Genomic DNA, 21898 nt, shown 5'->3' on the forward strand with positions numbered 1-21898 from the left:
TTTCTCCAGATTAATCTATGTATTAAATCAATTCCAAAAAAGATACAATTCCAGTCAAAATACCAATACAATTGCTTGTGTAAATTAACAAAAGGATATTAAATCCCCAAATTATAATTCATATAATTCATATATAATAACACATGATTTAAAATAGAATTTTAACAACAATATGGAAGTAGGGAATAACTGGCCTTATTTTACCAATGAAATGAATTAGAAATCCAAGAAAAAAAAATCCATGGTGGCATCCCAAAAATCAAGGACAGAGTTGGTTATTCATGTGGAAAAACACTAAATTTAAATAAAATTCAATCTTAATCTCACATGAGCCAAAATAAATTTCAGGACAACTAAGGACCTAGGTATTTTCAACCATAGCTTTAAAACTGTAAGAAGAAAATAAAGTGTTTGGGGGTTGGTTGGTTTGTTTGCTTGTTTGCATCTCAGGACAGGGAAAAATTTCTCATATAAGATACCAAATCACAAAACAAAAACTGATAAATTTTCCTGCATTAACGTTTGTGTTTCAAAATGTCACAAGGAGGAAAGACAAGCCCTGGACCCAGATACATGCAATACAGAAAAAAATACATATGTACTTCTTACAGATAAATTTTTTTAATTAATTTATTTTTCTTTAATTTTATTTTATTTTTTCAGTGTTCCAAGATGCATTGTTTATGCACCACACCCAGTGCTCCATGCAATATGTGCCCTTTTTTTTTTTTTTTTAAAATATTTTATTTATTTGACAGAGAGAAATCACAACTAGGCAGAGAGGCAGGCAGAGAGAGAGGAGGAAGCAGGCTCCCTGCGGAGCAGAGAGCCTGATGTGGGGCTCGATCCCAGGACCCTGAGATCATGACCCGAGCCGAAGGCAGAGGCTTTAACCCACTGAGCCACCCAGGTGCCCCAATATGTGCCCTTTTAATACTCACTACCAGGATCATCCATCCACCCACCCCTCTCTCCTCCAAAACCCTCAGTTTGTTTCTCAGAGTCCACAGTCTCTTATGCTTCATCTCCCCCTCTGATTTTCACCAATTCACTTTTCCTTACCTTTTCCTAATGTCCTCCGTGTTATTCCTTATGCTCCACAAGTAAGTGAAACCATATGATAAATGACTCTCTCTGCTTGACTTATTTCACTCAGCATAATCTCCTCCAGACCTGTCCATGTCGATACAAAAGTTGGAAGCATAATATTCCATTGTATATATGGACCATATCTTCTTTTTTTTTAATTATTTTTATTAACATATAATGTATTATTTGCCCCAGGGGTACAGGTCTGTGAATCATCAGGCTTACACATTTCACAGCACTCACCATAGCACATACCCTTCCCAATGTCCATAACCCAGCCACCCTATCCCTACCCCCCTCCCCACCTCCCAGCAACCCTCACTTTATTTTGTGAGATTAAGAATCTGTTATGGTTTATGGACCATATCTTCTTTATCCATTCATCTGTTGAAGGGCATCTTGGCTCTTTCCACAGTTTGGCGATTGTGGCCACTTCTGCTATGAACAATGGGGTACAGATGGCTCTTCTTTTCACTACATCTGTATCTTTGGGGTAAATACTCAGTAGTGCCATTGCAGGGTCATAGGGTAGCTCTATTTTTAACTTCTTAAGGAATCTCCACACTGTTTTCCAAAGTGGCTGCACCAACTTGCATTCCCACCAACAGTGTAAGAGGGTTCCCCTTTCTCCACATCATCTCCAACACTTGTTGTTTCCTGTCTTGTTAATTTTGGCCATTCTAACTGGTGTAAGGTGGTATCTCGATGTGGTTTTGATTTGAATCTCCCTGATGGCTAGTGATGATGAACACAAGTAAATTTTTAAAGTGAATAATACAACAGAAAAATGGACAGTACAGGAAAGCTAAATGGCCAATAAACATAGGGAAAGATGTTTAAGTTCACTATTATTAAAAGAATGCAACTTAAAACTAGAAAGTCACTTGTCCTGCTGATGAAAATTTAAATATCTGTTAACTTGAAGTTTTCTGATAATGGGTAGAAACTGAAACTCTTGTAAACTATGGGCAGAATGTAACTTGTCATCATTCTCTAAGGCAATTTGTCAATGTTAGTGAAGGCTCAAAATGCTCATATTCTACAACCTAGCAATTCCACTTCTAGATATATAATAGAGGCAACAGCTTTTGTAACAGCAAAGATTTGAAAACAAACTAAATGTTCTAAAATAATTGAATGGAATAGCAAGTATGGTTTTTATAGTGTTACGTTATTTTACAATTTATGTAAAGTTTAAAAACATGGCAAAAAGTTGTTTATGGATATTTATTTATTTATCAAATTATAAAGAAATTCTTGGAAATAAGCATCAAGTTCACTATCATGTTTTTCTGGAGAGGGTTGAAGGAAAGACACAGGAAACTTCAACTGTTTCATTTCTTTTACAAAATAATAAATCCAAAACAAATAGGGAAAATGTTGAGATACATAAAATTAAGTAGGAAGTATATGGGTATCCATTATATCTTAAAATATGTCATAACTTTAAAAAAATTTTACTCCAACATTCTAGCTTAGTTCTCTTTTTTTTTCTTTCAAGTTTTGTTTTTAAAGAAGTTAAGAGCATTTTGACATGTCAGTTCAGCTATCTCTAATGGCCTCACGGTTTTATAGTCATTTTTGCAATGTTATCTTATTTTTGTTTTCACGGAGCAATATTAATAAAAAATAACAAAGTAGGTTCTGCTTTTTGTTTGCTTTTAAAATTTTTTTGAAGTAATCGCTATGCCCAATGTGGGACTCAAACTCATGACCCAAGTGCAAAAGTCACATGCTTTACTGCCTGAGCCAGCCAGGATCCCCTTTTGTTTTGTTTTCTTTTTAAAATAATTATTTCTAGCACTTTCTCCCTTCTGAGAAGCAGTGGTATTTCTATTTCTAGAGTCATGTAGACTGTTAAAATTGTGTTACTAGAACCCTATAATATCATTGGAAGATTTTTTTTTAAGTATGTTTTCTTCATCAGCTTGGCTATCAGAGCAACTCCTCTTGCAGCTACCCTAGGCCAGCCAAGGAAAAGAAATTATATTCATACCCTTTATGCAACAAAAATACAGTTCCACTGACCAGATTCCTCCATCTCATGCTTCTTTCTTTTTCATATACACTACGTGCCATTTTTTTTTAATATTTTATTTATTTGACAGAGAGAAATCACACTAGGCAGAGAGGCAGGCAGAGAGGAGGAAGAGGGCTCCCTGCGGAGCAGAGAGCCCGATGTGGGGCTCGATCCCAGGACCCTAGAATCATGACCTGAGCCAAAGGCAGAGGCTTTAACCCACTGAGCCACCCAGGCGCCCCACTACACGCCATTTTTATGTAATAAGTTTCTGGCTTCAATTTACAAATAATCATATTAAATTATACACAGCATAAGCAGGAGAAAAAGAATCTTAGCCATAGGTCTCCAGGATCCTGAGTCAAATGGCAAGATCCACCATTCCCATGCTGTTATTTATCAGTCTCTACCAAGAAGAATTAATTTGCAAGAGACTTCCACTTTCAGCATCCCATAAATTATACCCCAGTTACTGTGAATAACAGGAGGAAAATTTTAGTGACTCATTTATATTTTATGAGAAACAAGACTGAATTTTATCCCTCTCTACATATCTTCACCTTAAATCAACTATTCACTGTGTCATTGTTCTTCAGAATCATGCAATTCACATGCTTTTTTACCCGATCCAAGGAAAATACCAAAATATAAATGCCGAATTTGTTCCCCATCTTGGAAGTTTGCCAGAAAAGGAGGAAATATGATAATCAATAGGGGAGAAAGTGCTTGTGTGAAAGAGGTAACATTTTCCTTTCTTTGAAAAAAAAATTTTTAGGGAATATCCACCTGCTGGAAAAATACATGAATGTTTAGCTATGGCTGAGATTTAGAAGAAGAAGACATGAATGTCCCAGCTTCTGGTTTACATGGTATGCTAAGTAAGGGTCAACTCTGGGTCAAATTTACCAGCTAGATACATTCTGAGAATAGCCCATGGAATTATTTACAATATTTTTCTGATTATTGTAGAAAATTTGGAAAATACAGTTTAGTTACAATGTTTTCACTTAGCATTATAAACACAGTATATTAAACAAAAACAAGTGTTTAAGGGCACCTGGGTGACTCAGTCAGTTAAGCATCTGCCTTCAGCTCAGGTCATGATCCAGGGTTCCAGGGCTGGGATCGGGTCCTGCATCTGGCTCCTTGCTCAGTGGGGAGCCTGATTCTTCCCCTCTCTCTCTGCCTTACCCCGCTACTTGTGCACTTTCTCGCAAATAAATAAATAAATAAATATTCAAAAATAAATAAGAATAAAAATAAGTGTTTAAAAATTTTAAGGTTTTCATATTTGAAAATGGACCCAAATGGAAATAAAATTTACATTAAATCAACGTGTGTGCTCCAGTCATGTTTTACTGGAATAATTGGGTATAGGTTGATAGGTTTAAGAAGTTATCTACCCCACTCAAGCTTGAAAATACTGCTCAAAAATCATTTGTATAAATAACATTCTATTACATTTAAAAGAATTAAACTGGTCTCGGTGAAGTTCAATATTAATTGAGAATTCACTGAGAGCCAAATTGTTCTTGCTCTTCCTGTCCCCTCCAGTTCTTTTTGTCATGGGACTGAGGAAAATAGCACCCTAAAGAGTCATAAACAGAGATCAGTCAGGTAGCAATATATTAAATCCCATTTAGTGCTCTTTCCTGAGTTCCATTGGAAACATTACTTGTCTCGCACCCTGATCCAGTGTTTGTTTGCAGGTTACATTTCAGTGTTCACTCAAATGCTGGTTTGTTTCATTTCCACTTCCTGGAACAGTACAGGCAGTCCTTGTTCATGTCCACAATGCATTTCTGGAAACCATACCATATAGGGATCTGTGGTAACACAGATCATTTCCCTCTTAAGACTAGTGTCGGAACAGAGGGTCATAGTCCTAAATAAGGGACACAAAAGCAAATAAACTGCAGCTGTTGCCAGCTCACTTACCATAAAAACAAACGTTCAAAAATTAGATACAGCCATAATAATTTAGAGTAAAATTCATACTTCTTATCTTATAAAATGAGCATGATACTTCTATCTACTTTGATTACACAGTGGGTAATGTACCTAGAGAGCGTTAACAAATGAAATTCAGCTATCATAATTGACCACAAATGACTTTAATAAATTCAACCAGCATTAATCTTCTCTTCCTTTCTAGAATTCCGGAGGGGAAGAAAACTTGATTCCAGGGGTCCAGATTCTTAAAACAAACAAACAAAAAACCAAACAATCCAAAAAATGTGTTTACACTGTTTTTTTCTTTTAAATACTCACGTACAGTTTCTGAAGATCATTCCACAGAGTAGAAGGGAGAATGTAGCAAGTGATTTTAAAGCAGATTCTAAGAACACACATGAAACCTCTCTTGAAAAGATCTTTTCCCTGTAACATTTCCCAGTGCCTCGACGTGTTCAGAGCTGACTCCGAGGCCACCACATTGCTGCAAGGGTCTTTCATCATCTGCTTCCTGGTCCATTGTTACTGCCAGGGCAGATTTGTCTGCCTGCTCTGCCCAAGAGGATTTAGGTGGTGAAAGCATGGGAAATGGATGTGAGAGATGCCTTGATGGTCAATTCAGCAGAACTGGGATAAATATTAGAGGATGTGGTAGATTAAAAATGTCTTCAAACTCTTTGCTACTCTTTCCACAGACTCTGCTTGCCTTGAATCTCCATCATCTTAGCGACTTACTTGATCAATGCGGCAAAGGTTAGGCTAGATCATAAGAAGTCTTACAGCTTCCTCCTGGGCCTCTTGGAGTGCTCCTTTTTGTTAGTCAGCTTCTGTGCGGTGAGGAAGCCCAAGAAGTTCTCTGGAGAGGTCCACATGGAGAGGAAGAAAGGCCCCAACGGACAGGTAAGCTCCCAGTCTGCAGCCAGTGCTGTCCTGCAAGAAGGAACTCTCTTCGGTGATGCCCGCGGACACCAGGTGGAGCAGTGAAAAGCAGTCCCTGCTGGGTCCTCCCCAAATTGCACATTATGAGCAATTAACAGAATATTAGTAATGATTGTTGTGGGTTTAAGCTAACACATTTTAGGGTGGTTTGTTATGCAGCAATTGGTACCTGGAAGGGGAAGAAAGGCAGAGAAGAAAACATTAGTTTCAAGCCTGGATAAACAAGGAGATAATACCTTTTCCAGGAGAGAAAGCAATGGAAAGCAATGAAGGTAGAACATATGATTAGAATAGTGTGGGAAACTTGGGTGTGTGAAGGGTATTGCTGGGGATCACCAAGAATTACAGTGAGGACTTAGTATTGTTTACTTTATTATCCATGTTTCATAACTACCTCTATAAAGTCCGATTAAATCTAGAGTGAACTGTAAGTTTAATTGAAAGTATGCATGACAGAAAGAGGAAGGTTCTCAGAAAATAACATATCATTAACTCATTTCACTGGATAGTGTATTTTAATCACCTTTTATAACCTATGAATTGTACAAATAATGACTCAGATCAGTATTGGTCTTGACTTCTTTGGAGGAAGCAAATAATCTTAAAATCCATGAAATAGCAACATTCAAACTTCTTTAACTTTCTCTGACATGTTCGAGGGGGCTTTCAGATTTGGTACACCTAATTAATTAAGTTATAATTATTAATTATAATTAATTAATTATAATTAAGATTATATATTGTTATATTGTTTGTAAATAAGTAATATATCTGAAAAGTTTTGGCTGGAATGTCTACAGGTGGGTTGCATTTAAATGCTTTCTTGGTCATACACTGCAGCCATATGAAAATTCTAAGCCTCTTGGGCACCTGGGTGGTTCAGTCTGTTAAGCATCTGACTCTTAATTTCAACTCAAGTGCTGGGTGAGGAACCTGCTTAAGATTCTCTTTCTGGGGCGCCTGCGTGGCTCAGTGGGTTAAGCCTCTGCCTTCAGCTCAGGTCATGATCTCAGGGTCCTGGGATCAAGCCCCACATCGGGCTCTCTGCTCAGCGGGGAGCCTGCTTCCCCTTCTCTCTCTGCCTACTTCTCTGCCTACTTGTGATCTCTCTGTCAAATAAATAAAATCTTAAAAAAGATTCTCTCTTTCTCTCAGTGCCCCTCCCCCCCACTCATATGTGTGCATGCTCTCTTTCTCTCTGAAAAGAAAATTATAGATCTCTTTTTTCTCTAAAAGTAGGTAAACTTCTAAGTAATTTATCACCATAATCAATAACTTTAGAGATAAACTATTGCCATAATAATATGAAACTAAATAGTTGGGTAGAACCACAATTTTCACCCTTGCTTATAGCTTCTGTTGTCAAGTAATTTCCAAGAAATACCTTTCATTAACCCAAGCAGTGTGGAAGATTTGCATTCTGCACTCCATCTATTTTGTTAAGGAAGATTATGGCAACTATTTTTTTTAAAAAGACTTCAGCAAATTGACTGTAAGGTTGAAATTGGAATTATTTCCATTTAATCTTTTCGTGTGTCAGAAAGTTTTAAGGACATAACTCACAGCCTGAATCTAGTGAACTGAGAGTCAATGTATTTTTACAGCACTTAACTTTATGTGGAATGGCTTTCACCTTTTCCAGAATAGGTCAAAATTAAAAAAAACATGTTGGAATCCCTTTCATCTCCTATCTCATCCACTGTAAATATTTTTTATATGCACAGTGCCTGGCACACCTTCAGAAAGAAAAAAATAAAGGGAGGGAGGCAGAGAGGACTCCATTAGAAACCTGCTTTTTCATCACATCAAGAATTAACCTGAGACATTTGTGCTAAGTCTCTGCGATTTACAAAATGAAAATATACACTTGAGTCTGTAGAATAATATGTCATAGATTGGGAAGGTATAATTTCAACAGGGGAAACCTGGTTTGAAATACTAAATGTGTCTCATACCTCATTACCATTAAAGCTATGTGTGTCTGTCTTATAGGCCTCATGGCATGACTTTTATTAGAGCTGTTTCCTCATAACCATGGCAAAAATTGAGATGCTGAGGGTATGATAGAAAAGGAGCATCATTTACTACTCTGCTAGGTGACTAACATAACATTGGGTAGAGTTTGGCTTTACTTACAAAGCTTTAAAGGGTTTCAGTTATATGTAACTAAGTCTGTTCTCTGTACTATATAATATCAGAACAGTTTTAACAAGGATCATAGTAACTATCACTTAGTGTAAGACCTCAAGGAACAGACACTTTGCTAAGCTTTTTTTTTTTTTTTTTTAACTGTCGTACTCAGTGTGTTACAATAGGCTTCCACGGTAGTATTGTTATGTCTGTTTTGAAGACAAGGAAATAAAGGTTAAATAATTTTGTAAGGAGTGGATCCAAGATTTCAACTCTAGCCTCAAAGTTCCTTCTCTTTCCACTACCCCTACATTTATATTAAAAACCATTATCTTCACTGAAGTTAATAAGTGGCCAATACCATAAATAGTATTTGGTATAGAGTACATGTGCGTTCCCATATTTATTTAGAGAGAACTACCACTGAAGTTCTCCTATGAAAGTCCAATCCTGAGAACTCATTTCTTCTTTCTTTATCAAAGTCAATTTGATATTTTTATAACTTATGTAAGACTATCTAAGATGCCCAAATTTGAGGACTCTAAGAGCAAATGTTGGATCTCATAATTTCAGGACAGGATTGGTTCATTTATTCCACACTTAGTATGTGGATCTGACATAGAGGGATCTGTCAGATATAATATGACCTACAGATAGCCTTGACCTTTATGAGCCCACAGTGATGACTCTCCTTTAAAATCCAATGAAACGAAATGCAGTAATGTTATTGGGGTGGGGAGAATGAAGGGAAGAAATGACACTAATCATTGGGAGGTCCTGAATTGCTAGGTCTTAAAACTGCTGAACTACTAAATTCAGTACCAGATTATTTTAGGGCAGGTAAAAAATATTGATCTCTCCTACGACCGACACTTAGGCCACCTTTTTCAAAGTAAATGTCAAAATATCATTCTGTTATGAATTTCTAGACAGAAATTGAAGCTCGCTGATGCACTTTAAATTCCATCAAGGGATTAAAAAAGAGAAGAGATATAAAAGAAGCTTCGGATGTGGTTGGGTACTCTTAGATATGGTTAATGCATCTAAATTCTGTTTGCAAACACTCTTGATATTGAATAACAAAGAGAAATTAAGATGTGGTATTTTGAAGCATGCTTTTCCTCTGGAAGAAGCAGTTGAATCTGTGACCTATGACATTGGCTTTCTTACCTAATGCTTTTTGGGGGAAACTTTCTCTGCTGTATTTCCACATAACTGTAAAGACATCATCCTCTTTATTCCTCCTGCTCGGTGCTTCTTATTCACGTGTCTCCTTCAAGTTAGGGAAATGGGCTACCCCTAGAGTAAAAATATTACTGACAACTCCAAAGTGAAGACAGTTCTAATGGAAAATACCTTGGCACTCTTGCAGACGCTGCCAGCGCGGCTGTTTCTGGCTATCAGTTAGGAGCTGGCAGATGTTAAATTGACATATGTTAGGAAATAGCTTTCGGAGGCTCATGTTTCAAAACGTATAAAAGAAAAACAGATGATGCCACTTTGTGTGTGTGTGTGGCTTAAATTGGATAACTAGAAAATCACACCAGATGTGTTAAGATGTTTCTCTTTAAAAACATTTTGTTTCCTAGGAAAGAATGAGCTAAAGCAGAAGTGTGAGACGTGCTCCTCAGCATATATGTTCATCTTCTTTCATAAATTTTGAGTTTCTATTGTGTTTAAAATATTTGGCCAAAATTGATGGAGAAAAAAAAAAACAAAAAACAAAACAAAAAAAATTAGTTCAATATTTCTACCATTGTCATAGATTTTCTAAACTGATGAATTAATCAGTGTCCTGTAAGAATTGGTTTGTGGGAGATGGAAATAGAATCCTAAGGGAAAACACATCATGGAGAGGCCCAAAGTAGGTAAAACCATTGAATAACATAGCTTACTCAGTAAGAATTGACATGTTAATCTGACTTGCCTTACGTTTTTTTTTAAAGATTTTATTTAATTATTTGACAGAGAGAGAGATCACAAGTAGGCAGAGAGGCAGGCAGAGAAAGAGATCACAAGTAGGCAGAGAGGCAGGCAGAGAGAGAGGAGGAAGCAGGCTCCCTGCGGAGCAGAGAGCCCCATGTGGGGCTCGATCCCAGGACCCTGAGATCATGACCTGAGCCGAAGGCAGCGGCTTAATCCACTGAGCCACCCAGGCGCCCCTTGCCTTACGATTTTACCTCAAGTGATTCATTGTCACATTGGTAAGGTAGTCACACAAGAAAACGTACTAAGTCATTCGCATTTTCACTGTACGGGTTACAACTTGACAAGGACATTTGCTGTTTTTATCTACTTTGTGATTCCCCTCTTTCGGGTGACAGCACTTTCAATATACATTTGAGGAACGGTCCCTTTTCTATACTCCATGTAGCTGTTCTCCACAAGTTGGCTGTCCAGTCTCCAGGCATGAATATGTGATCTGAGACTGGCCAATGAGTGAATTCTAACCTCATGACTACAATGAGGTTAGTGCTGAATACATAAGCTAAGTTAGGCCATGGGACACATTCTTGGAACTTTTAGTAGGGTCATGAGAAAAACAAGGCTTTTCTTCCTGTTGGAATTCAACTTGTTGGGCATAATCATTGAGCTTCCAGAAGACATTTTGCCACCATGAAAGAAGTGTATATTCAAAAATTAAGCCAACATAGAGGAAAGTAAGAGAATGGGGGGCAAGGAGAAAGAGAGAAAGAGAAAGACTGAACATTGATGGTGGGTTTAGTTTGTGGATCCAAACCATTCTTGAACTTTTAATTATTTGAGCTAATTCTCCTCTTTGCTTGTGCCCAGTCTGAACCAAGTTTCATTCAGTTGCAATCAAGAGAGCATAACAACTACATGATAAATCACTTTAGGCTGAGAAATGAGGGACGGTTCTATGGAGAAAATAGCACTGGACAGGATCTTGAAGGAAACTAGAACCGAGTTAGCAGGGATGGAGAGAAGGGCATTGCTGATGGTGCAGCTGTGGAATCCAAGGCATTGGGGTCCAAGGTACTACAGGGTCACTGAAGCTCAGGATCCATGAAGGACCACAGGTTGGTCCGTGGTCCCATCACCCCAACTCCAAACAGTCCTGTTGACTATTGGGATGGAAGGAAGTCTCCCAAAAAGAATGAATGTGCTTTCATGTGAGGAGACACACAGCCTAGACACTCTGTACAGTTGTAACAGAGACATAAGCAAGAGGGACCAGGCTGCAAAGATGGGAACCCCACATCCATGGTCTGAAATTCTGGCCCCACCATGATGGGAACTTCCCTATTACACACTGGTTGCTCAAGAGGAACTATAGAAGTCTAGATAGGCTGAGAAAGGTTACCACTGTGGATGGTGGCTTTCTAACATTTGTGAGCACAGTAAGAGAGATAGGTTATGTCAGAACACATATGCATATAAAAAAAATCAGACAAAAAGTTCACACAACAAGACTTACCTTTACTACTGGTTATGTACTCTGAAATTTTCTGTTCTATGTGATTTTCTCTTTCTCTTGAATGCTAGTTGGACTCACTAACTTGATTGCATGGCCCACTTTCAAAATAGCAGTTTGAAAATCACAGACCTAAAATAGCTGTTGGGAAGCACCAGCAGATGTCACTGTAGGTGACCACACCAGTGTGACAGCTGCAGCAGGTGACTATGGCAACAGCTGCCCCTGCCGGGAACCACCACATCTGCTGTCGCGTGTTTATTTTTATTTAATTTTATACGCCATATAGCCATAAGGTTTTACATTTCAAAAATAGAAAGGGCACACGGTGAAAACTCTGCTTCCCATTCCTGCCTCTCAGCTACCCAGTTCCCCTCCTCAAGGGCAAATCAATGTTACTAGTTTCTGCTGTTGTCTTCCAGAGATACGTATCTAGCAGACACACACACATCTTTTTTCCCTCCTTTTACACGAAGAGTAGCATCATTATAACAAACTATTCTTTACTTTTCCTGTCTTTTCTTAGGATATCATAGTGATTCTTCTTCCACTAATACAAAAAAGAAAACTTCATTCTGTTTATGACTGCACAGTGTTCCCCTGTACCAAGTACCATTCTTGAACCAGACACCTACTAACTACACATTTAGGTTGTTTGATATTTTTCTCTCCCAAACAATGCTGCACTGAATAATTTTGCCAACTCACCCTTTCCTACATATGAGAATATTGATCCTAATGTCCTTAGAAATGGAATTCATGAGTCAAAAAGTAGATACCAAATTTGTCACTTTGATACACACTGTCAGATTGTTTTCCAGAAACTACTATTCTAGTTGGCCCAAGTTTTTCACGTGAATGTTCTTAAAAATACTATTATGTTTCCTCATCTTTGCCAATAGATAGGTGAATGATATCTCAATGTGGTTTTAATTTACACTTCTTTGATGGTGAAAGAGATTGAGAATTTTTCTAAGAGCCAACATTGTACTTCCTGTTACTCTTTTTCCCCCCACATTCTTTATATCTGCGTTAAAGAGCAACTATGAGCTGTCAAGTAAAGCAAGCGCTAGCGCTTGGCTTAGCTTGTTTAAATGGCAAGTAATTGTGTATTTGTTGAGCAAAAACTATATCTTTGCAGAGCCCTGAGCAAAGTACTATGAAGTAGATGAAAAATGTACCCTAGTAGCGATTAATTTGTGTGGCGCTAACATAATTATTCGAGTCGCTTTCATAATCAACACCCTCTCAAAGTGCAGATAACCACTAGTCCAATATCAACCACTGTGGCAGATAAAAGTTCCATCATCTAAATCCCTATTAGGAACAGATACTACACTAGGGAATAATAATACAAAAATGAACGAGACAGAATTTTAAGGGGGAAAAATAAACAATATTAAGCAATAAAATTTAAGGTAATTGTACTGAAAGCTGTTCATGGTACAGCTGGGGTTGGGGGGGGGGGGCATGGGGAAGTCAGGTGTGGTCAATTCTGCCAGGGTGGAAAAGTTCGGTAGTCATGGTAGGTAAGCAAAGCTCTCTCTTGTGAGGGCTCTTTGATTCCACAGTCCTTCCCACCTCTCCATCCTTGCTTGAATTCTCAAAACACACATAATTTTTTCCAAAACTGAATTTTAACTTCGCTCATTCCTTCAAATTAATTGCACATTTGCCTTACACTGATCATTTATCTTCCTTCTGAGTTATCACCATCTGAAAGACAAAGGTGTCAGTCTTACTCATGCAAATGACTGCACAATGTAGGCCATTGGTAGATATTCTTGAATGTGATGGGGTAGATGGGCAAATACTTCCTTCCTAAAGGCCTCCTCTAGTGATGGTTACCTACTTACCATGTTACGCATCAGTTAAGCCATTTTTTTTTTTGCCGGTGCAACACCCTGCAGATGTCAAAGCCAGGCCCAACCTCTACTCAGAAGACACTGAGGAACCTATCTCTCTACACGTGTCGATTATGGAATAATCACTGATTACAGACTATTATGAAGACACTAGATTATCAAATAGCTACATCTGTGTCAGGTAGGTATTATAGTTTTTATAATACCTCAAAGGTTTTCTAATTCATATTTTGGAAAACAGACAGGCAAATAGTAAAATGTACACTGAACCACCAATTTAGGTATAGGCTATATATATACATAAACTATATAGGATGGTCTATGAAAATAACTAATATGTCTATTGCAGATACAGTCTTATTAACTATTAACCTCAATCTACCTGGAAGTTATATGACTAGAATATACATGCACATGTATACATTTTTTTTAAACAATAAATGACTGGTGTGTCTTCTACTGATCTTTAAAGGGGTTATAACTTTGGACCACCAGCTAGAAGATCCATGACTTTGTTCTTCAAGCCTTACATTTAAGGACATATCCAGACTTCTCCCAATCTCTCTTATCACTCTTATGTCTTTTACCATCTTCTTTTGTCCTATCTTGACCAATGGCTATGTTCACCACTGGAAGATTTAAACCAATTTGGTCACACGGCTGGCTCTCTCTTGGCTCCCCTGATCATTGGGTTTAATGATTCCTGTGGCTTATATTTGAGAACATTGCAGATAGGTTTTTCTGTTCCTTGTTTTGAGGCTAGGAAGAATAGCTTACAGAAGAGAGCTACTTTTTCTGAGTTCTTTTCCTCTTTCATGCAACAAGTTCCCTAGGACCTTTGTCCACAGTTATGACTTTACAACTAAAGGCTGCAGGAATTAAACAAAAATCTTTATCCTTTTATCTCCCTGTTTCTCCGTCAATAGGAGCTAAGAGCTCAAAATGTGCTTTTTCCCATGTTTCTCCTTTCTTAGTTAGCTTTTGTCATCAATGTTTTTTTTCCTATTTTTATTTTTTTTATTTTTTTTCCATTTTATTTATTTTTTCAGCGTAACAGTATTCATTGTTTTTGCATAATACCCAGTGCTCCATGCAAAACGTGCCCTCCCCATTACCCACCACCTGTTTCCCCAACCTCCCACCCCTGACCCTTCAAAACCCTCAGGTTGTTTTTCAGAGTCCATAGTCTCTTATGGTTCGCCTCCCCTTCCAAATTTTTTTTTTTGTTTAATAAACATATAATGTATTTTTATCCCCAGGGGTACAGGTCTGTGAATCTCCAGGTTTACACACTTCACAGCACTCATGATAGCACATACCCTCCCCAATGTCCATAGCCCCCTCCCCCTCTCCCAATCCCACCTCCCCCCAGCAACCCCCAGTCATCAATGTTTTTAATAGTAATGTGAGATAAGAAATCTCTTTTGTGGAATTTTTTAAAAGGTTTATTTTCTTGCTTCTTTCTCTGTGTATTTATTATTTTGACTAAAGTAAAACTTTGCATTACTTCCAACAATAAAGTTACTTTTTGGGATTTCACCAGTTACTTATTTGAGACTATAAAGAGTCTAGGAGCAAAGCTGGAACTCATAAATATTATACCAATGCTCAGACCTGCCAGGCCAGCTACCATATATAACCCTTATGTGGTACCCAGTAGGTCAACCCACAGACCTCAAATGACAGCTATATGGTCTGTTACAAGTACCCTGTGTGCCAAGGAAAAGTCTAAGTAGGTTAGATATATAGCCTTTGATTCTCTTTTGTGCCCAGGATGTCTTCACATTAATATAGCAAACCAACATCAAATATTTCAGCCTTCTCAGACGACACTTTAAAGTTCAGAAAGGAAATTTTTGTTTAAAAAAAAATCTTTCTGGTAGAGTTTAAAGTAGCTGGAAACTATAAAATTTGGGGACAATTTTGGTTCTCATTTTATATTTGAAATGCTCCCAGAAGAGAGAGAATTTTAAGTTATGAAAATACCTCATTTATCTCTGTGACATTTATAGAGTATTTTTATTAGATATAATTTCATTTTTGTTAATGTAGGCTCTCAACTCCATCAAATGCTTAATGCAATAAAACTTTTAAGTTTTATATTTATTATCAGAGGCTTGCATCAGTTTTGATGGTAGTATTTTCAAAAGGGAAACTAAAGTCATGATGAGAGACTATCTCTCTGCTTGGCAATACCATAAACTGCTACATTCTTACATCTCTGTTCCCTCCTTATTTGCAATATCCAGTCAAAATAAAACAAAGGTTGACATTAAATCTTGAAGGCAGTTATAAACCCGGGATGTTCACAAATCCCATGATTGGATGGCCAACTGTATGTAAATACATGGTCATTGTAATATTTTCCATCATGAAGAGAAGGAATCAGAGATGAGTAACAGCTCTAATTTGGTTTCAGTCTTGGAGGTTGTTCTTCTTTTCCAAGGATATCTGGCACTAGAAAAAAGTACTCTCAAAGGATTTACACTTAAAACTGCAGCAAAGGCGATCTTTGTGTTCATTTTCTCTTTCTGAGCCTCAGAAAAATAACATTTTATAACTTTCCTTATAGTTAGATTGTGGGTGTGGAACTGATTCTGGTCAATGATCTGTAAGTGGAGTTCAAGGTGCCTCTGACACAGCAATCCAGACCACATGTTGAGATGGCAAAACCACAGGATGGAAGCTGCCTGGATTAGAATTTTTATAAACAGGAAATAAACCTTTGTTGTGTTACGTTACAGAGAGTCCAGGATTAGTTTGTTACTGCAGGATAGCACAGCCTGTCCTAACTCAATTGGGGAAACAGATTTTCAGGATAAATAGTATGAAAAATATTTGAAAGGGACTTTATCTTAAAAAGAAAAACAAAATCTGAAAATCAGTTTATTTTCTCTTATGGTTAATAAAATGTAGATTATGCTGTTATTATAATTTTGTTTGAAATAGTGAATGACTCAAATCTTGGGTTTTTGACATGTTTTTTCTTAAGGCCTCATATATGCCCAATAGGCTTTATAAAACTATTTGAAGATGGATTATCACCATTTGGAATTACTAAATTGAAATCTAATACACATCCATTTATACACCTGAAGGATTTCTCTTAGGTAAAAGTATGAAATTTAACCATCTGATGAAAATATTACTTTTAAAAAGTTAAGTATTAGGTTCTTGAAAAATCCTTTTGGAAGCCTTAGAAAAGTCAGTATAAAAAAGAATATTCTATATACTTCTTAAAAAGAAGAGGTACTAGATTTTTACTGAACTTCAGGGAATTTTCCAAATTTTGGATTTTTATCAAAAAAGATTTTTAATTAGAATTTATTTCAGTCTCCTCAACTAAAATCAGTGAAAAACAATCTTCTCTTTTGATATAGGTAAGCCCTAAAAGGAGGATTTGATGGGTTGGGTGTCATCCTATGACCCCACAAGGGGGTCTCGATACAGAAAGCAATACCAACTACAAGAAATTGAATAAAAACATGGTGAAATCTTTAATACACAGAAATTACCACATGTACCCAGCACATTGAAAGAAGTTTTTCAATAGGCAGTACTAAGAATCCATAATCATAAAATATACCACATATAAACAAGAAAAAGTCCTTATCTTATCTGATGGGATCTTTTGAATACAAACATTTTGACAAATATATCTTAGAAAGCAAAAAGTTCTATATTTTCATTGCTTCCTGTCCCCAAACAGAAAGCTGTCTTTTTAAAACATCTTAATTTTTAGACAAACTCCATGAAGAACATAAAGCTTTGATCGCTCATTAGTATACATAAATCTGGTATTCCTGGTACACTTCACCAATTTTTACAAATGAGTCATTGCACAAATTTCATGTAAGTGTTGCTTAGCTCATTTGACCCATTAAACTCAATTTTAATTGCTTATGAAAATTTTGGAAGTTTGTATATTTTGCAAATTTGCTATGAACATTAATAAGAGAGTTATAGTTAGTCTAATCAATGTTAATTTAATTTACTGAATATGTATTACATTCACATAATTCAAAACTCAAAAACTTTAGAAGGTATGCAAAAAATAAAAGTCAGTCTTCTGGGGTGCCTGGGTGGCTCAGTCAGTTAAGTGTCTGACTCGTGGTTTTGGCCCAAGTGGTGATCTCAAGGTCATGAGATCAAGCCTCACATTGGGCTTCATGCTCAGCAGGGAATCTGCTTATGATTCTCTCTCTCTCTTACTCTACCTCTCCCTGTCTGTGCTCTCTCTCTCTCTAAAATAAATAGATAAATCTTAAAAAAAAAAAAAATGGTCAGTCTTCCACCCATATCCCTCATCGGCCCAGGGCCTACTCTCCCTTGTGGACAACGCTGTTCTTAGATTTTTATGAATCATTCCAATATTACTCTATGTGCTTACAAGCAGATACAGACCAATAATGGTTTTCACTTAACTTAGTTGTCTTCTCCGAAGCAGTGAACAGGGCTGACCAAGCTCTGCACCTGGAAACAGTCCTTCCTTGACTTTTTTCCTGGCTTCTTTCCTGCATTGCCATCCCCCCTACTCCATCTCCCTGGCAGGCATTCCTTCTTTCATGCATCCCTTACAAATCAGTTCTTCTGTTTTCACGTGACATGTTCTTCCCAAGTGATCTCGCCTAGTCCCATTGGGGAGTAAATAAAATTATTGGCAGCAAAGTACTTTTGTGTGCTAAGAAATTCTTTTCAGAGAAGAGTATACAGGATAAGGAGGAGTTAGATAGGAAAGAAAGAGGGTGGGGAGACATCTAGATGGAGGGAAGTGTACATAGAAAGACACAAACTGAAGAAGAGGATCAAGATTTCCTTTTTTTAAAAAAAAATTTTTTTAAGATTTTTTATTTATTTATTTGACAGACAGAAATCACAAGTAGGCAGAAAGGCGGGCAGAGAGAGAGAGAGAGAGGAGGAAGCAGGCTCCTTGCTGAGCAGAGAGCCCAATGCAGGGCTCGATCCCAGGACCCTGAGATCATGATCTGAGCTGAAGGCAGAGGCTTTAACCCACTGAGCCACCTAAGGCACCCCATAAGAGGGCCAAGATTTCCAAACAGTGATCAGTTCAATGTGTAACTTAATAAGTATTTGTTGTGAATACCAAATGAAAGAATGAATAATACCTTGGGAATTTGTTTTATCGGGTTAAAAGTAATTATTTTGCTAAATCAGCCATGGAAATTGTAGAACCTGGATGAGATTGAACTAAACCTAAAAGAACTGGGTCTCTGAGTAATTTGAAGTATGAATAGAAGTGAAAGCCATCACATGTTCTAACCAGTACACTTGCATCTCAGTCTGCTGGTTATTACGAACACAGTACTCTGCTTTACGTCGCTTTAATGTGGCAAGGTCATCCAGACAGCTTTGTGGGTTGACAATCTGTGAACCTGTCTCCAGATGCTTTAAAAGATTTTGCAGCAGAACTTGAAAGTACACTTCCCCGTGGGGTGGAAGACCTTCATTTCCAGTTGTACTGCTTTTAAAGTCTATCAGCCATAATGAGGGCATGTCAAAAGCCAGTTGCTTTCTAATCTAATACCCCAATGACACATGAAACAGTATGAAAAGCATTCGTTCCCTTTTTGGAAACAGTTTTAAAAAATAAACATTTTCATTTTTTTACACAAGCTGAGAGAATAAAATAGTCTCCAAAAATTACAAAGTTGTGCCCAAAAGCTAGAATGAAAAGAAGCCACTCAGTAAATTTAGCTGAAGAACATCCCTGCCTCTGTGAGGACAGCGTTTTGACTGTGTAGGTGATGGGATTTTTGCCCTTAACAGAACACTTTCTGTGGCTTAATCTTTATGTTCCTCTGAACTGATCTTTTTTATGTCTATAAGATCCCTACAGCTTCATCAACAACAGACTAAGGGCCTGAGGAGTGGTTCCTCATGTAGAGCCAGAACTGTGATCAAGGCCTGTCACTTCATTTCTCCGGGCCTCATTGCCCTCATCTGTGTTAACATCACAGAACCAAGAAGAGACTCATATGAAGTAAAGTTACGTTTTTACTTTTTAAATTTTTTTTGAAAGATTTAGTTATTTATGTGAGAGAAAGAGAGAGAGAGAATCTCAAGCAGACTCCCCACTGAGCACAGAGCCCAACATGGGGCTTGATCCCAGAACCCTGAGATCATGACCTGAGCTGAAATCAAGAGTCAGCCACTCAATTGACTGGGCCACCCAGGTGTCCCTAAAATTGGTTTTGAATTCATATAATTCTATCACACAGTGGTTGTAAGGATCTCTTAACTCCAAACTTGGAGTTACCCCCCGTTTGGGTTAAATTTCTGTTTATTACAATGAGAAGGAATTAACATGACACTGTAGACCATTTCATACTTCCTTCAAACCCTGTGAATTCCCAATCAACAACCACATCACCTCCATTCCTCTGCCTGAAGGTGAGAAGCTTCATCTGTCTGGCTGTACTGAGCCCAGGATTGAGGTCTCTTAGCTGGCAATCGGGGAGTATATGACAGACAATTTTTTTCCTTGGTTTCTAAAACCAAGTCTCTGGGACCTTCACATAAACAAAGGGTGTATCCTGACCCACTAGGCAAAACTATGACCTCAATGACATATTCAATTACAGCTTCATTGCAGGAGTTGCACAGATATTACTCATGTACCCTCACTGCGGACATATAGCCTTCTTTTCAGACAGGGCCCATTGACCCTGGCATACTTTGCCAAAGAACAATGGTCATGAGCTAATAATTCTATGTTCCTATAAGAGAAAAATATCATTACATGGAAATGCCAGAGGTCTTGAGCCCATTTGGAAGTTTTCAGGAAGCTCTCATAATAAGTAGTGTGGTGTGATTGAACAAAACGGCCCCAAAGTGAAAAGAGCTGGAGGCTTATAATCCCATTTTTGTATTGTGTAACCCTGACAAGCCACAGCCTTGTAGCACCTGTTCTTTACCAGCAAGTCTATATGACTTCTAAGATCCCTTACAGCTCCAAGATGCCAGGAGTTTTCTCATTACAGCTTTCTTTAAATATACACATCCGGATGTAACATGTTGAAGGGGAAAACAACATGGAATTTGAGTCTCTCAGTCTATGTCAATGAGTTTTAAAACCTACAGTTTTTAATCAGAGAGGCAAAATCTTTAGTGGTGCTAATAAAGTCCTGATAAAGATTTTCTCTTATTCATGCAAATGTGGAAGGATGCTATCTGCATATAGGCTAATTTTGTCCACCACTGAACCAGAACCGATCCAATGACTGTCTGAACGTCTATCTCAGTGAGACTGCAAAGGGCACTGATGAGAGAGATGAGAGGAGATGAGGCCTCTGTTTTGAATAAATTATCTATTTGCATCAAAAAGCTGTGGTACCTATTCAAAAGCCATGTTTCAGAAAAGGGCATCTATTCTTTGACTAGTCCAAGAACTATGAAGCAAATTTGGGGTTTCTATTCAATAGAAAAAAAGGCAAGAATTAAGAATTCTAACTTTGGTTCAGAATTGGAATACCCCTGAGTGTCCGCATGCTGCTAATACTGCTAAATGCATGACTTCCCAGGCATCACTATGTCTCTCAGTTTGCTCATAACTTTGAAAAATTAATTTGCTTTAGCATCAAAGATTTACTTTAAGGTAATGAGATCAGTGTTGAAGTATAGGAGGAGTCATCTCGCAGAAAGGTTACATTTAACAGCCAAAAATGCCTTGATTTCCTGTACACGAAAGTAATCTTACTAAATTCAGATAAATAAAAAATAAAAATTTTAAAAAACTAAAATCACCTGCAAACCCACTAGTCCATTACTATTTTATGATTCTTCCTAAATTCTTTTTCAAATATAAATGGGGATTCTTACTTTTTTAACAATGGTGGGACCACAGTGCATCTACCGCTTTTTAACTTGCTTTTCTTACCAATACTGTATATTGAACATTTTGACCTAACCCTGGATTTTCATGTATAAAGAGACAGTTTCATATGGGCATGCTAAGGAGACCTAGAGTTTCCTGTGAGATGCAGAAGGGATTTTCAGGGTTAGGAGTGTAGCTGAGTGGGCAGAGTTCCATTCCTACCTCTCCAACCCGGATCCTACCTTCATCATGTGGAGTTTTTTGAACAATGTGCTTTACTTATGTGCATATATATGCATACAAGTATTTTACTTTTTGAAAAAAATATAGCAAATATAGTAAAAAAAAGTAAAATATACAAGTATATTTTACTTTTTGAAAAATACATTTGTTTAAAGATTTCTGATGTTAAAGAGAAAACTTGAAAAGTATGTCTCTATATTATTTTTAATGTCTATAATTTTTGGCACACATATACTGATTTGGCATAGTAGGTAAGATTCAGACTCCCCAGGTTTGAATTCCAACTCTGTCACTTACTCCCCATGTGACTGTTGTGGTTTTAAAACACCCACAAATTCTTTGACACTCCATAAATATACAGACATAGATATTAACCAAGAACCTACATT

The 21898-nt window shown here is 37.4% G+C and overlaps 1 long non-coding RNA gene across 1 annotated transcript in view; it reads left to right on the top strand.

Annotated features, from left to right (window-relative positions):
- LOC123938052 overlaps positions 1-21898 on the top strand; it is a 135223-nt gene that overhangs the window by 109411 nt on the left and 3914 nt on the right. Inside the window, exons 3-4 of the long non-coding RNA XR_006817664.1 lie at positions 5758-5962; positions 13478-13613. This is a non-coding gene — a long non-coding RNA (uncharacterized LOC123938052). The remainder of the gene's footprint in view (positions 1-5757; positions 5963-13477; positions 13614-21898) is intronic.

This window comes from Meles meles, chromosome 3, assembly GCF_922984935.1.
Source record: "Meles meles chromosome 3, mMelMel3.1 paternal haplotype, whole genome shotgun sequence".
Classification (NCBI taxonomy): Eukaryota; Metazoa; Chordata; class Mammalia; order Carnivora; family Mustelidae; genus Meles; species Meles meles.